The following is a 16,598-nucleotide window of genomic DNA, read 5'->3' as shown; positions in this document are numbered from 1 at the left end:
ATATTAACCGGTAACACTTTATTTGACAGCGGCATCATAAGACTGTCATACGACCAAATGAACCACCATGGAGCTTTGAACCAATTGGCTTCAAAGCTTCAATGCTTCAAGGAGCTTCATTTGGCCATCACGGCTCTCTTGGTGGATACAGTCAACCTCTGCTGCCACCTGCTGTCAACACTGTTGTCGTACAACCTGCCTCCTAGCATTCATTGCAGCGCTGCAGATGTAAATAACAATCAAAATTCATGTTCTGTGCTAATTATTTCTTTAGTTACTGCTCCAGTTTCATTAATTGCAAGTTATGGTATTTGGTAAGACTTTATTTGACAGTAGCTTTATAAGACTGTCATAAGACCATCATAATTTTGAAATGACACTGCCATGAGTATTAACAAATGCTTATGACAGATGTCATTATGAGTCATTCAGCAAATTATCCCTGTTTGGATGGATGCAAAAGATCCGAGCTGGACATAAATGGAGTTAGTGACCTAATTTGCTGGATGATACTTAATGACATCTGTCATAAGCATTCTGTAATGCCCATGATAGTTATATATCATTATTATGACTGTCTTATAGCAGACTTATGACGCCGCCGTCAAAAAAAGTGTTATACATATTATCCCCCAAAAAATCAACAAATAAACCACAGAAGCCACAGAATTCAAAATGAGGGAAAAAAGTAGCAGCTTTAAACTGATAATTAAGGTAATACCAAATCCAGGGCAAGTACAATCTTAATTTACATGTAATATGCTATGTGCAATATATTAACATGCAATATTCAATGTCTTCACTGTTAACTGCTGCTACTTCACTCGATTATTTGCACACTGCCTGAACATAGGACTTATACACATTTTATATTATGTATTTTTTTAGATTTTATACTCCCAAGCCACTTTGGCTTTATCAATAATTTACCGACTGACACTTGATGACATCTGTCATAAGTAGGCCTGTCGCGATAACAAATTTTAGTGTGCGATAATTTATCTCATAAATTATTGCGATATGCGATATTATTGCACCCCATTTTTTTTTCTAAACCAATTTAATATAACACAGTGAGAATACAGTATATATTAATAAATCGAGTACACCCATTTAAACGCGATAAATGTTTACTCTTAAATTCAAAAATACTTTTTAAGAAATCACAACTAAAAACAATAGACCATGTGTCTTAAGTAAAAGACAACAATATTAATACCGCACAGAAACAGAATAAATGAAATGTGATTTTCAAGAAAAAAAATAAAATTGCACTTAATAACTTAAGCATTTAGGCAAATGAAAACTTTCCCCCTCATAGCTTCTGCTATGGTGTTCAATACGGATGCAACGATAGTTAAGTCACGGTTCGGTACGATTTTCGATAAGGGTGACACGATTTTCGATTCAATAATTTAATGCTCTAAAAAAAAAGAAGTCATTTTTGTTTCGTTTTTTTTCTCTTTTTTTTTTTTGCAAACGAGCACAAATTAAATTGCCATTGTATAAACATGCATTTTAGTGCATAATTTTTATGTGCTTACTTCTTACTGATCTGAAGAAATTCTGTATGAAAGTGCTGAGAACAATCTTGACTGTTTGTAAAGTGGTGTGGGGCACACTGTTGACTGCTACAGCTCTCTTAGCAGCTAGGTTTACCACATGAGCAAAACATCCTATTTGTGGTCCGAATCCATGTGTGACCCGGCCAGTATAGGTTGAACAATAGGATATAATGGGAACGGATTTGCTCCGGTGCTTTTTTTTTTTTTTTTGTCAGACATGGAACGAAGATGCATTTTGCGTAGTTGTTAACAAGGAATTCGAACTTTTAACAGCATGTCTGCTGCACGTGCGCATGCACGTGCACGCGAGGCGATAAATCGGAGCAGAAAAATGACCGCCTTCATTTTTATTTATCGTGCGATAAATGGAATTATTGCATATTGCGACAGTCATAAGCATTCATTAATGCCCATGATAGTGTCATAATTATGATGGTTTTATGGTAGTCTTATAATGCCGCTCTCAAATAAAGTCTTACTTATTAACCCAAATAAATCAACAAAGAAGCCGCAGAATTCAAGATGAGAGAAAAAAGTAGCGTCCTTTAGTCTGAAAATTATGGTAAGTTGTAAATGTTGAATCGTTCAGTGTCATGCAACAAAAGTTATTAATTGACCCAGCTCATCTGGCGTCTGTTCATGCACAGCTAAGTGACAGCACGTGCTGCAGTGGATACATGGAGGCGTAATGGTAGGTGCAAAGAAAAAGCAACCATGTAATGTAAATCATCAGTTGATGATACGCAAACAATTAATTGTATAACTATTCTAGCATATCCACAACATACAGTATTGTCAGAGCAGTGTTTCACATGCAGAGTTGTAAAATCCCCCCAAAAGTTAAACACTAAATGTTTAAACTCAAAATTTAACACTGGCCACATCACAAATATGGTTTCCAGTCAGTGACCCATTATGACCGTGAACTCATATAAATGTATGCTTGCCCTATATTATTACAAATACCCCTGAATATAGGTTCTGCCTTTTGTAGTTTTGTTTGTTATATAGGCCCTACATACCAAATTAAACAATACCTAACCTGAAGCTAGTACAAACTTTTGTTGAAAAAGTATTCATTTTGAAAGACAGATTGATAAAAAGAAATGGCTTCAATTTTTTTTTTAATGTTTTTAAATGTGACGTCAATCTGCAATCAGGGTATTTTAGCAAGAAATATAAAGTTGATTTACGGTATATAATTTGTTTTCGCAAGCCACACTCAGTGACATGCGTGGCCAGATCTGGACCCGCGCCTCGAGTTTGACACCTGTGATCTAATGTTTGAGGTCAGGGGGTTTCACCTTTAAAACAGAAACGTCAATAAAACATTGGAGGGAGGAGGAGGAAAGGGGTGTGTGCAAAACAGCAACAATGGGATTAAGGGGCGGGGGGTGCAAAATTTAATGGCTGGGCATCCTGAGTTGTCACCTCACGGCAGTGGCATGCCAGTAACAACGTACTGAGGCTTCAAGCCTCAAGTGAGCAAGCCAAGCATGCAAATGACGACTGACAGGAGTCTGAGAGGAGCTTCCAAACTTGGCACATTACCCAGGGTAGAGATGAAGAGGGAAATTTAAAAGAGAAGAGGAGTCCACAATTTGTTTAGCTGAGTTGGGTCACATAAAAAGAGTTAGTTTTTTAATCTGTCTGTGCATTTCCTGTATGCATACACATTAGTTACTACTTGCTTCTACTAAACTGTACTACAACAAATCATCAAATACTGTTGGCTGATTGAGGAGTTGAGGGGTTTTTCCAACAGCCCTAAACAAAGGTAAATGCCTAGGGTTAACCTTCGTAATGGGAAAATGAGTCCGCAGAATTGTGGTAAAACCCTACAGTACTGGAAATTGTCACTAGAGGCAGTCATAAAAATTTTGTTTGAAAGTCATGTAAATATGTTTGATTTTGGCATCATAAACCACCTCATAGTCTGGTACAAAATTTGAATTGGGTCTGTATAGAGACATAACTGCTTCATGACAATTGTATGGGGGTTGGAATTTTTTGTACGAGGAAAACTTCAAGTTGTTTTCCATATTTACTTAACATAAAGAATTTAACTCAACTTCAATAAAACCTATGCAAACTCGAATTCTGATTGCTGCCGTTGTTGTTGTTGTTTGTTCACTGTTGACTTTGCGAATGTTGGCGCATTCAGCCAAGAATACAAGCGTTCAGCTCTCTCACGTACCGTCCAAATACCTCATATAAGGGCTTTATAATGCGAATGGAAAATGTGAGTACTGGTAAGCATAGAGGACGCTTAACGCTACGGGTGAGGTCACCAAGGGTTTGTCCACTTCTTTTCTATACTATAGGGTAAATTCTCTGTCATGATGGCTGTGTTCAAATATCATTCCAAAAAGTTTCAACAATTTCTCTCTGGCCTTCTACGGCACAGGTGTCAAACCCATTCCAGAAGGGGCCAACTGGGTGCAGGTTTGCTTTTCAACCAATGAAGAGGACACCTTTTCACCAATTAGATCTTTTACATTTGTAACCAATTAACCTTTGTCAGGTGCTGCTTGTTTCAGCAGCAAGTTCATTGGTTAAACTCTGCGCGTTATCGGTTGGAACAAAATCCAGCACCCACTTGGCCCTTTCTGGAATCGGTTTGACACCTGTGTTCTACGGGATCAGCATCATATTTGCTCTTTAAATACGAGAGGAAGCTCACAACTGTAACATTAGGAACATCTGACAACCTGGAAACCATCGCTTAGAATAGCAGTGTATCATCAGTTAAAGTCCCCAGACAGCAAGGAGGCACAGCAGGACCAGAGCCATAGCAGATCTACTTGGACTGAGTTAACATTATCATGTATAGCATGGTTTACATGCCAGTAGACTAGGTTAGGCGGGAATGCAACTGTGGACAGTCCCAGTGTCTTGTGTTACACAAAACTGTACACTGCAAGTCAGTGATAAGTAGTAGAATACAAAGTAACAAAGTAGAAAAAGAAAATGTAACTGGAAACTGCAATTTCTGGAGAAATGACCGTACTCTGGGTCTTTGCTCTGTGGTGATACAGATCTTAACCCCGTCTAGGTTGTCTTGGGGACATTTCGGGGACAATATCAAGTAACTTCCTGTTGATTTGGGGACATTTTTTTTTTTTTTGCCATTGAAAATGAATGGGAAAAAATTTGGACATCCATGGACGTCAATGGCAGCACCCTCCAAAAACGTCAATGGAATTGGGGACATTTGTGGGACACGTCGTATTGATATCTGGTCATTTCCTATTGATCTGTGGAAATGAATATATATATTTTTTGCCTTTGAAAATGAATGGGAACATTTTTGGACGTCCATGGACGTCAATGGTATCAATTTACATAGGTGTCAATAGAATACATGTACATTAGCATCAATAGAATGAAAAAACATGATTAATTGCCATTGGAAATGAATGGGAAGTTTGGACGTCCATGGACGTCAATAGCAGCACCCTCCATAAGTGTCAATGGATTTGGGGAGATTTGGGGGACACGTCCTATGGATATCTGATCATTTCCTGTTGATTTGGGGATTTTTTTTTTTTTTTATCCATTGAAAATGAATGGGAAAAAATTTGGACGTCCATGGACGTCAATGGCAGCACCCTCACATAAGCATCAATGGATTCCCTCACATAAGCATCAATGGATTCGGCGACAATTGGGGGACACGTCCTATTAATATCTGGTCATTTCCTCTTGATTTGGGGACATTGTTTTTACCCATTGAAAATGAATGGGAAACAATTTGGACGTCCATGGACATCAATGGCATCGACTCACAGATGCATCAATGGAATCCAAGTACATTAGCATCAACAGATTTGACATACATGGGCGTCAATGGCAACAATGCAATGTAAATTCTATTGGAAATCCCATTGAAAGTGAATGGGACATTTCCCTACGGCGGATTCAGCTGATTTGAAGGATTAATTTGTTTATTTTTCGCATCATGCCAGCCAAATGTGCTGCAGGCTTTTGTTGCTGCACCAGAGAGAGGCATGTGTGCCTTTTTGGGTTTCAAAAAGATCCTGTTCATCGCGAAGAATGGGCAAAACAAATCCAACAACCGTGGGACTGTTGGACGGATGAGGAAGTGAGTAAGGTACGTGTTTTATATTATGTCAAATACTGGGATCATGGGACACGTTTTAATAAGGAAGTGGCTTGCATTTTGTGACCTGCGGCTTGTCCAACACAATGGTCGCCGGCCGATGAGCACCAGTGCTCGGACACCCACGCACTCTCGTCTGCAGTTCTCGATTGTGTAGAGACTTCCACCCCTCTTGGTCCTCTTCGTGTGCCCGTTGAGAGAGCGCTACCATCAGCTTGGGCTCGGGGAGCTCCCTACTCCAAAGTTGGCCGGTTCCTCCACAGGGAATGCGCCATTTTCGGCGTTCACGGGGGCTGGCCGATCGGTGAAGGCTATCACCCCCGCCACCGTGTGTGACATGTGTCGGGATAGTTTTGTGTGATTTTTCGTTTTCGAAAGGCGAGGAAGAGACTTGGAAGAGCCGCTAGGTTTGGGTGAGTATGTGGCATAGCTCTCACACGCCTCTTTTGTTTATATTCTTTCCTTGTCTCAGAGTCCCTGCTGGGAAATGACAAGAGCCGGACTAACTCCGATGGCATAAAATACCGTTCGTGATGTTTAAGAAGTCTGCAGTTTTGACCATTAGGCAGTAATTTAGCCCTGTCGTACCGAATAAATGCATTTTTAATATTTCAAATTCCATATAGCACAAGACTTATTTGTCATGACCATACAATTTATTTAGCAATCGGGGAAAAATACTTAGATACAAAGAATATCCTGTAAAAATATTGGAGTAGAGAGAAAAAACAATGATGACATTTTACAGCATGCTCTAGGCCAGGGGTGTCCAAACGTTTTGCAAAGAGGGCCAGATTTGGTGCGGTAAAAATGTGGGGGGCCGACCTTGGCTGATGTCCTTTACGTAGAACAATATATTTAAGCAAATTTTAGCAAGCCATTCTGTGTGTCACATCTGCTTTATAATTTTTTTAAATAACAATTTCAACAATCTCGCAACTAGCCTTTGTTGCGTTCTCTTTCGACTCTCAGGCTCTTGCGAAATACTACTGCTGTGAAATTAAACTAGCTTCAAGTTGCTTCAATTCGCTCCGCTGCGTATCTCCCCTGTAAATTTGTCGTACATGTCACTGAGTCTTGTTTGGTAATATCGCCTCACATTGAACTCTTTAAAAACAGTGACTGTCTCTGCAAATGAGGCAGACACAGTTGTTGCGTATTTTAGCGAAGAAATAGTCCAATTTCCACCTATCCTTGAAGCGTAGGCCGTCGCAGTCAATTTTCTTTTTTTTTGTGGATTGTCACCATTTTAGAAAATTGGAAGTAAAGGGTACACAGGATAATGTTGCTTAGAGTGCTGCTGCTTTTTAGTGGGTAAATTTAGTGTGTAAGCTAGTTCATAGGCTGGTAGCAGTACTGCTGACCAATTTATAAAGTCTATGTGCGGCCCGCACGTTATTGATTTTTTGACAGGTGCTGGGGGCCTGATGAAATTTGACCACGGGCCGCATTTGGCCCCCGGGCCGGACTTTGGACATGTCTGCTCTAGGCATTAGCCTCGTGTTTGTTGTCGTTCGGAATCTTCCCCCTCCTCCAAATACGTCTGAAATAGGGCTGTCAACCGATAATTTTTTTTAATCGAGTTACTCACAGCTTACAAATTAATTAATCGTAATTAAACGCAATTCAAACCATCTATAAAATATGCCATATTTTTCTGTAAAATATTGTTGGAATGGAAAGATAAGACACAAGACGGATATATACATTCAACATACTGTACATAAGTACTGTATTTGTTTATTATAACAATAAATCAACAAGTGGCATTAACATTAACATTCTGTTAAAGCAATCAGTGGATAGAAAGACTTGCAGTTCTTAAAAGATAAATATTAAGTACACGTTATAGAACTTTTATATTAAAACCCCTCTTAATGTTTTCGTTTGAATAAAATTTGTAAAATTTTCAATCAAGAAATAAATTAGTAGCTCGCCATTGTTGATGTCAATAATTACACAATGCTCATTGTGCTGAAACCCATAAAATCAGTCGCACCCAAGCGCCAGCAGAGGGCGACCAAACACCAAAAAACACAAGTAACAAGTGGACATGACACTGTGCTGTCATTTTAATCTGTTTGAGCGGGGAATGTGCGTTAACTGCATCAAATATTTTAACGAGATTATTAAAAAAACATTATTACCGCCCGTTAAGGCAATAATTTTGACAGCTCTAGTCTCAAACAAATATGGCTGCATGCCACAGGCTTTCTCTGGATCGACAACATCACTTGAAAGACCCACACTTGAAAAAGAATCGCTGAAAAACGCTTCCTCCTCCAGTAGGCTGAATTCTGAAATCAGTACCTCTCCGACGTCATCACCCAGATGGACGCGCCAGAGCGCTATACAGATAAGAGTGGCTAAACAGCAGATAAAAAGACTAATTTCTTGTCATCTGCGCTTTTCCAAATTGTTATATATCGTCGAATCATCTCAAAATATGATTTTCCTTCCAATAATAATGCCATGTAAGAGTTTTTTAAAGGCGTCACAGGCACTTTAACATCATTGTAATACTACAGCTTTGGGACTGGTCTTGCTCGTGCAGAACTAGCTTAAACTGGATTGCTTAGCAGGGTCAAATCCAGCAAGGTTTGTTGTGTTTTGGTATTAGTTTTGCTGGTATAGACACCAGCATTTGTTGGATTCCTTGGCAGGGTCATTATGTTTACTGGAAAACTCCTCGGTGTAATTTGGCCTTTTCCTTCTGTCCTTGGAACAAAAACTGTACTGCAGCTGCTGAAGACCTCGGTCAACAGATGTTAGTCCAGATGGTTTCCACAAGGGATGCTAATCAAATTAGCGGTGCATCTGAACAGGCTTTACACATAATTAAAAACAATTTGCAGTTCCAAAATAAGTTAGCGCTAAAACATTAACCCTCAGGCTACACACAACTTTAATTGTCCAAAATGACAATCAGGTGTAGCATGTTTACCAAGTGGCACAAATAATGTTGTAAACAAAGCTAATGGAGTAGTTTGGAAGTAGTGATGAGGATGTTTTGAAGCGTATCTTTTCGCTGAACAGCATGTGCTCGGCGTGCTCTGGCCTATCCACAAACTGCACAAATATACAGAGGTGTGTCAGCTTCCTCTGCCAAGAGGACATACCACAAACACAAGCATTGTGCTGTGTCCAAAAAAATAATCTCCAATGAGTGAGAAAAATGATAAGAGCCCTCTGAAACCATCAGTTTCCCAAACCTTATAAGGTAATTTCCAGTTTTTTAAAATGCAAGATTGGGATGGTATTGCTTGTAATGATAGGGAGGGTAGACAAAATTTATTTTGAAAGTTAGCATGTCATTTCAGTCATAAAAGTAGTCGAGATAGTAGGAGACCCACGCTACTTTGAAATCTTGTGCCTTAACGCCCATGAATACTCAAACTAAGCGCTCGTGCAAAATTATTTACCATTTTATTTGGCTTGACTTCAGCTACAGAAAAGTTACAGACAGCCGCGGCTTAGAAGAGGAGAGCCAACCGACATGTAAAACATGTTCGGGAAGGGTGGCTGCTGAGGAGGCAATACCTCCAATATGATTTTGCATTTATACAAAATTAAAGCTTAGTAAACACTGTCATTAACATTTCCCACCAGCTACGAGAGTTAACTCCAGCATGTTTAGCGTGTCTAGCGGTGGTCTGTGTTGAGAAAGAGTGTATGTAATGTAGTGCGGCAACGAATAATCAACTGACTCGAGTATTTGATTAGAAAAAAAGCTTTGAATTAAATTTTGCTGTTTCGAGTATTTGTTTCATTAAAGTGGCGATGTAATGGTTTGTTTTGAAAGTGTTTGCATTTAGTTTAATTGATTTGGGTGGATACACTGCCCTCTAGTCTGCCTCCTTTCACGTGGCTGAATCCAGCCCCTCCCTGTTTAGACCAATATAAGCTAAGTTTTTGTTTGAGCTAATGTTTTTTTAATGCATTCGTGAAGTAGTTCCTAGGTATGTTTAGCCGTTTTTTGTGGGAATATGTGTCTGAACCATTTGTTCAGAGCATTGTTAACAAAACAAAAAAAAATTTTTTTTTAAATGTTAGCGTTTTATAGCATTTAAGCTAGCGGACTTTTGCTAAGTTAGCCAATTGTTCTTTTGTTGTACACACAGCCTAGTTTTTTAAAATTTGTTATATCGTTTGAGGCTCAGCTTAGTTATTTTAATTTTTTATGTACCTTATCTGATTACTCGATTATTCGAACTGACCAGTTCTTCGATTAATCGACTACTAAAATAATCGATAGCTGGAGCCCTGATATAATAAACATGATACGAGTCATACACACACGCTTTTTAAGGTAAACAATAATTCAATTTTTTATTCTGGTGGTAATAATGTTGAGCTGATACTGTGGGTTTAGGCTCACCTAAAGGGCTGCATTTATTTTAATTTTATTTAGAATATTTCAGTTATGTTTTATTTATTTATTTCAAATTAACATTATACATAAAAATTCTGTTCAATGGAAAAAAGTCTTAATTTTTTTTTTTTTAACACAGATATTTCAAAGTAACACATTTTCGAGCTGTAATTGGAATACCGTGAAACCGTGATATTTTGGCTTAAGGATATCATACAGGCACATGCCTACCTGTCACCCAAATACCGTAATTTCCCGAATATAACGCGCACTTTTTTTCCCCAAAATCAACTTGTAAAATCATGGTGTGCATTATAAACGGGTACATGGATGGAGACAGAAATATATATATATTACATATATGTATAAACCGATTTTTTTTTTTATTGACACAGCCACGTTGTGTTGAAGAAACGTATGCGGCGAACCGTTGCCGACCATTACGGTACGTGACGTCACCATTTTGTTTCGGTAATACTTCACTCTATTCAGCCGAATGATTTCGTCTGTGCTAAATTCTGCTTTTTTCACTCTTCATAAAGCACAGAATTTAGTTTCTTGAACTCATTTCAGTCAACGTTTATTGCAGCTCCGCAACTCGGACCATAACAAACGTAAGCACACAGATTTCCTGTGTCCGTCAACTATATCTGTCCCTCGGGAAACTCAAACCCAAATAACAATAGTTCCTATTGTTACTGTCGTGTTGACAGCGATGAGCTCTCACCGTACCAATCCATGGAAGAAACATTTATTCATCATGATGAAACGACCAAGTTATACAGCAGCCTTTAAAAGAAAAGTCACATCTGTTTTGTTTTCTCCTAGATTCTGGTAAATTGGAGAAGTTATCAAATCATATTATTACTGTAAATATTGTCAGTTTATGGTAATGTTTTTAACTACAAATGTGCTATGCTTGTGCTGGGTTTCACCAGTCAGTAAAATGACATTTCTCTATCTGTACACGAGCTCTGTTTTCTTGTATTCTTCTATTCATTGGTGCTAAAATTAGGATGCGCATTATAAACGGGTACAATAATTTTCCCTAGATTTTAAAAGTAAATTTGGGGTGCGCATTATACACGGGTGCGCCTTATATTCGGGAAATTACGGTAAACGGCATGACTGGGTATTGCTTATACTTTGTGTTTAAATGAGTTATATTGTAATATTTGTGCTTGCTATTATTTGCCTGTATATGTACACCTAAAAATTCCACTATTATGAAATTAGCAATGCTATTGCCAACCTGGTGCATGCCCATCTTTCAAGACTAAAATGTGGGTTGATGCAGATTGAGTAGACTTCCTTCCTCCCAGATGAATGGTATGCATTTTAATTACACGGACATTGCTTCATGCAGGGGTTCATTACAGGAAAGCGAAAGAGGAAGTGAGAGGAAGATAAAAAGGGACTGGAGAGATCTAGGTAGCAGGACAGCGGATGAAAGGAACAGGATTTAAAAAGAGGGAGGGGGATCTGCAGGAAAGGGGTATGAAAAGAGCCATATAAGGAGTACATTTTCAACAATGCTGTGCCAGACTACAGTAAAAGCAGCTCCAAACTTGGAATATGAAGGGTAATTGGACATATTACCAGTGAGTCCCACACTAGTTTACAAGGACATCAGAAGCAGGACACCCTGTCTTCTTGACATAGTACACACATCTCAGCTAATGGGAGCATGTACAAATCAATACACTGAATTGATTTGATAAAGTCAAGATTACTCTGAGACATTGTGACTGATAGGTTTTTTTAGAGGGGGAAAAAAAACGCAGCATTTCTCCTTTTAAATGTCAAATGCTGGTTTATAATTATTTTTGTTTATATACGTACAGTAAGTCTAGCGCGGCCTGTTCATTAAATGGAAATACAAGCATCAAGGGTTTAAATTGCACAAGGTGATGTTCAGTTTCAGAGCAAAACTTGTGCGGGGCTGCCATTCTTTCTCAAGGCAAACACGAAAAACAATTTCTTTCCTGCTGAATTTTCGAAATGTCATGACATTTTAAGTAAAATGTATCAAATACTTTCTCCATTTGTGCTCTCCTTCTATCCAGCAACTCCTTTCTTCCTCTGACTCTTTTGGCTCTTCCTCTGTTTTTGATGCAGCTGGTATGAATTCCTGACATGCCGCAGCTCGTTGTTCATACGAGAACACACGAGTGGTGAACAACTGAACAAGATAGCTTCAAGAGGCAACGCTTTCCGCGTGTTGAGCCAGAGCGACTGAGTGTATAATGCGATACGACAGCCTTTCATGTTGTGTTGTGAGCGAGACGGCCTGTCGCTGCACTGCCTGTTAGCGCACAATGAATACCCATGCTTAGGTCAAAACGAGACACTCACTAGTGAATCGTACACTTGCTCTTGTTGCCCCCCCAAGGGCCACTCTGAGGACAGCAGACAAATTGAACACTTTTTCATCCAAGAAACCCACTAGCAGGTGCAACATAAGAAAACAACACATTACACAGGAGCCTTGCTGCTTATACAGTGAAGAAAAAAAAGTATTTGAACACTAGGAGTGTGAACCTCTTGGTACCTCACGATACGATACGATTTGCGATACAAAGCTCATGATAACGATGATCTGACGATATGGCGATACAACGATTGTCGATACATTAGTCAGAAAATCATTCTATGATATTCTACAAACGACTACCGTAATAAACAGAAAAACAAGGTTCTGCTGTGAATTGGAATGAGTTTATCAATAGTGGACGTCCAATCCATTTGAACTGGGAACCTTTAGGTACCTCACAGTACGAAACGATTTGCGATACAAAGCTCACGATAACGATGATCTGACGATATGGCGATACAACGATTATCGATACATTGGTCAGGAAATCATTCTAGGATATTCTACAAACAACTAAAAAAACAGAAAAAACTGTTTATCACTAGTAGACAAATTACGGTAGTTAGTATTGTAACATCACCAAAGAAATCGCCAGCTTCGTCAGGTTTTTTAATCATTTATTTCAGAAATTGTGCAAAACAACATTCTTACTGTCCACCGCAGCTGACGCCAACAACAGAACATGAAAAGTGAAAGTAAAAACTCTAATGCACCTCTTTTACTCTGTCACGTCAGCCACGCGGTGCATTCATGTACACCAAGCAAAACACATGAAAACAAGATTCGTTACATTATTGCAGGTATTATTATTATTACTATTAGAGATGTCCTGATCGATCGGGTCCGATCACGTCATTTTCAAAGTATCGGAATCGGCAAAAAAATATCGGCCATGCCTATTTTAATATATATATATTTTTTAATTAAATCGTTTTCTAATCGTATTTAACGTTACAAAACATAATATGTTACACTCATTCAGAGTCTTTACTTTAGGCATAAAGTAGGGTTATCAAATTTATCCCGATAACGGCGGTAATTAAGTAAATTTAACGCAATTAATGCATGCGCTGCACGACCCACTCACGCATTGGCGCGCTCAATCTGTAATGGCGCCGTTTTACCTATATAGAGCTAAAGGCAGCGTAAAATGAGTAAATATCATGGGAAGCAATGTGGGGAAACAAGGTAACAATTGATCTTTTTTTTAACACCTTATATTATTTCCCAACGCAGAAAAGATATATCCATTGGTAGCACTACGCACAGTCATGGTTCCACTTGGGCATGCTTACAGTATAATTTACTGAAAGCTCAACAAATACACTAGATGGCAATATTTAGTCACAATATACAAAGTCACAAGTCTTTCTATCCATGGATCCCTCTCACAGAAAGAATGTTAAGAATGTAAATGCCATCTTGAGGATTTATTGTCATAACAAACAAATACAGTACTGTATATTGAATGTATTGTATGTTGAATGTATATATTCGTCCGAGTTTTATTCATTTTTTTCTTAATGCATTGCCAAAATGTATATGATCGGGAAAAATTATCAGGAATGATTGGAATTGAATCAGGAGCAAAAAAAAAAAAAAAAAAAGCAATCGAATCGGGAAATATCGGGATCGGCAGATACTCAAACTAAAACGATCGGGATCGGATCAGGAGCAAAAAATCGGAACAACCCAAATTACTACTATTAAATTTTTCTTACTATTTTTATTTATAATGTATTAGTTTTGCTCTGTGTAATTGCTATTTGCAGTAGTACCAGCAGTATTTATTTAGGATTTAGTGTAGGGTTCCGGGCGGTGGAACGAATTAATGGCATTATAATAGGAGTGGGAACCCCTTGTTACCTCATGATACGATACGATTTGCGATACAAAGCTCACGATAACGATGATCTGACAGTGTGGCGATACAACGATTATCGATACAATGGTCAGGAAATCATCCTTCATTCAATCATAAACAGAAAAACAAGCTTCTGCTGTGAATTGGAATGAGTTTATCACGAATAGACGTCCAATCCATTTGACGTGGGAGAGTGGCAGCGAATGAACGAATGTTCCATCCCTCCCAGTTCAAACGGATTGAACGTCTATGGCCGTCTGTGGCAGCCAATGCTAGGCAATGAGGTAATTTGGGGCCATTTAAGTCCATTTACCTGTTGATTTTCAGTTACTTCCTGTTGATTTTGGGTTATTTTATGGATCACTTCCTGTTTATTTTTAGTTAAATAACAGGAATTGACCTGGGAATCACCCAAATGAATAGGCAGTGACTCAAACTCAACAGGAAATGACCCTATAAATGCCCTAAAATGAACAGCAAGTGACCTGTATATGCCCTAAAAATCGGACAGAATGACTGTGAGTGCTCTGGTTTCGAATAAATGAACATTTCTAGTCTAAATGGATTGGGCATCGAGCACCGTCAAAGGCAGCCTTAGAGACACTATTATGGTCAGGGGGGCACATAATTTTCTTGCCCAGGTTCTCAGAGGAGGACCTGGAGATGTGACTTGGTCCTCATTGAGCTTGAGAGCCGACCCGCCTGATGCGATAAATTTATGACAAGCTTTACTTAGAGCCAATTAACTTTAATTAATTAACAATTAATGCTTGATTAACATCAACTGGCACAACAAATTGCCATTACTTTGAAGTGAAATGTAAAGAAATAAGAAGCACCAATTCAAAATAAAGAGCATTATGCGGCTCCCACATTAACTCCAAGCCTTTTTAAAAGTGGGATATCCTCCTCATAAGACCTCATTGAACGTGCATATTTAGCTTTGTAAAATACGAGCAAAAACACGTTTGTCAGTGCATGTCGCTGTTCATTACCTTTATTCCGCCACTTGTCCATAGGGCGAGTGGGGTCCTGTTTGACATCGATAGTTTGCTTAATTGCCACACGCTCTCTGTTTTTTTCGTGCTTTTCAAAGTTTGGATGGCTGAAATTCTTTGACCCTACATAAAATGCGCTGCTCTTATCGCGAAATTGGGATTCTCACGGCACATTTTGTACCGCATTTCCGTGCGAGCATCATTTGCTTCTAGCCATGGTACCTCCTGTAGCCACTTTTCAGCAAAAGTCCTTTTTTTCGGTAGCTCCGGTGACGTCTCTGTCGTCTGTCTGTCTTTTGACGGGGGTGGGGGAACACGGAAGTAATTTAGTGATGGCCAAATGAAGCCTCATGAAGCAATGAAGCTTTGCAGCCAATTGGTTTGCACATGTAGCAAAGCTTCATGGTGCTTCATTTACCCTATGGCGCCATCAAGTGGTCTAGAAGCCCAAGAGGTCAACATTGTTAAGAATTCAATGGCTATTTGCTTAAGACAAAGATATGAATGTGCTTGTGTTAGTAATTTAGTATGTGAACAAAATACAACAAGTGCTAAGGGTAATTTGTTATTCATTTTTATTTAGAAATAATAGCTTTCCCACAGTGGCTGGCTTTAAACAGTTTCTTTTTTTTTGGAAAATATTTCACCAGCTTTAGAAAATATTCTTTCACAAGGCACAGATGAAGCTGGGGTGCAGAGAAATGTGAGTGCCAGTTTATATAAATTTGGGTAGGTATTCTTTTGTGCCTCCCAGTACACTAATGGATTGTTCATTCTGTTGATGTTTGGTTCAGATAAGTACACACACACACTCACATTTATATTAAAGTAGTTTTTCTCCCTTACCTTATTGAAAGCAATCAAATCAAAATGTTCCCATACAGGGGAGGATCGCTCTTTTCGCGCAGGTTCCATCGCAAGCAAAGGACAAGGCTCGAAAAAAGATTGCACTGGTTGCACTGTTGCGCACAGATGTAACAAGTACAGGAGCCCGAAATCCACAAAATGTGAGATAACAGGCGATCGCCATTGCGTTTTGCAACCAATTTATACCGTAGTCTGTCCTGTTTTTGCAATGTGCGCCAGACGTTGGATCACTTCCGAAGCACTCACGAGATTCAGCCGGCCGCCGGCGAGGCTTCCCACGTCATCATATCCGGGTTTTGCCGAAATGAAGCGCGCCTCGCTACAAGCTTCGTGGAACCCCCCCCCCATTACTCGACACAAGCTTCGGAACCTCGGCTCATTTCGTCCCATCACTAAAGTAATTACTCAGTGTGGTCTGCCTCTTCAAAATTTTGA

The 16,598-nt window shown here is 39.0% G+C and overlaps 1 protein-coding gene across 3 annotated transcripts in view; it reads right to left on the bottom strand.

Annotated features, from left to right (window-relative positions):
* Positions 1 to 16,598, bottom strand: part of LOC130921440 (paxillin-like) — a 97,731-nt gene that overhangs the window by 26,755 nt on the left and 54,378 nt on the right. The gene's annotated exons all lie outside the window — the stretch shown is intronic.

This window comes from Corythoichthys intestinalis, chromosome 9, assembly GCF_030265065.1.
Source record: "Corythoichthys intestinalis isolate RoL2023-P3 chromosome 9, ASM3026506v1, whole genome shotgun sequence".
Lineage (NCBI taxonomy): Eukaryota > Metazoa > Chordata > Actinopteri > Syngnathiformes > Syngnathidae > Corythoichthys > Corythoichthys intestinalis.
The sequence above is the reverse complement of the archived record's forward strand: the minus strand, read 5'-3'. Positions and strand labels throughout refer to the sequence as shown.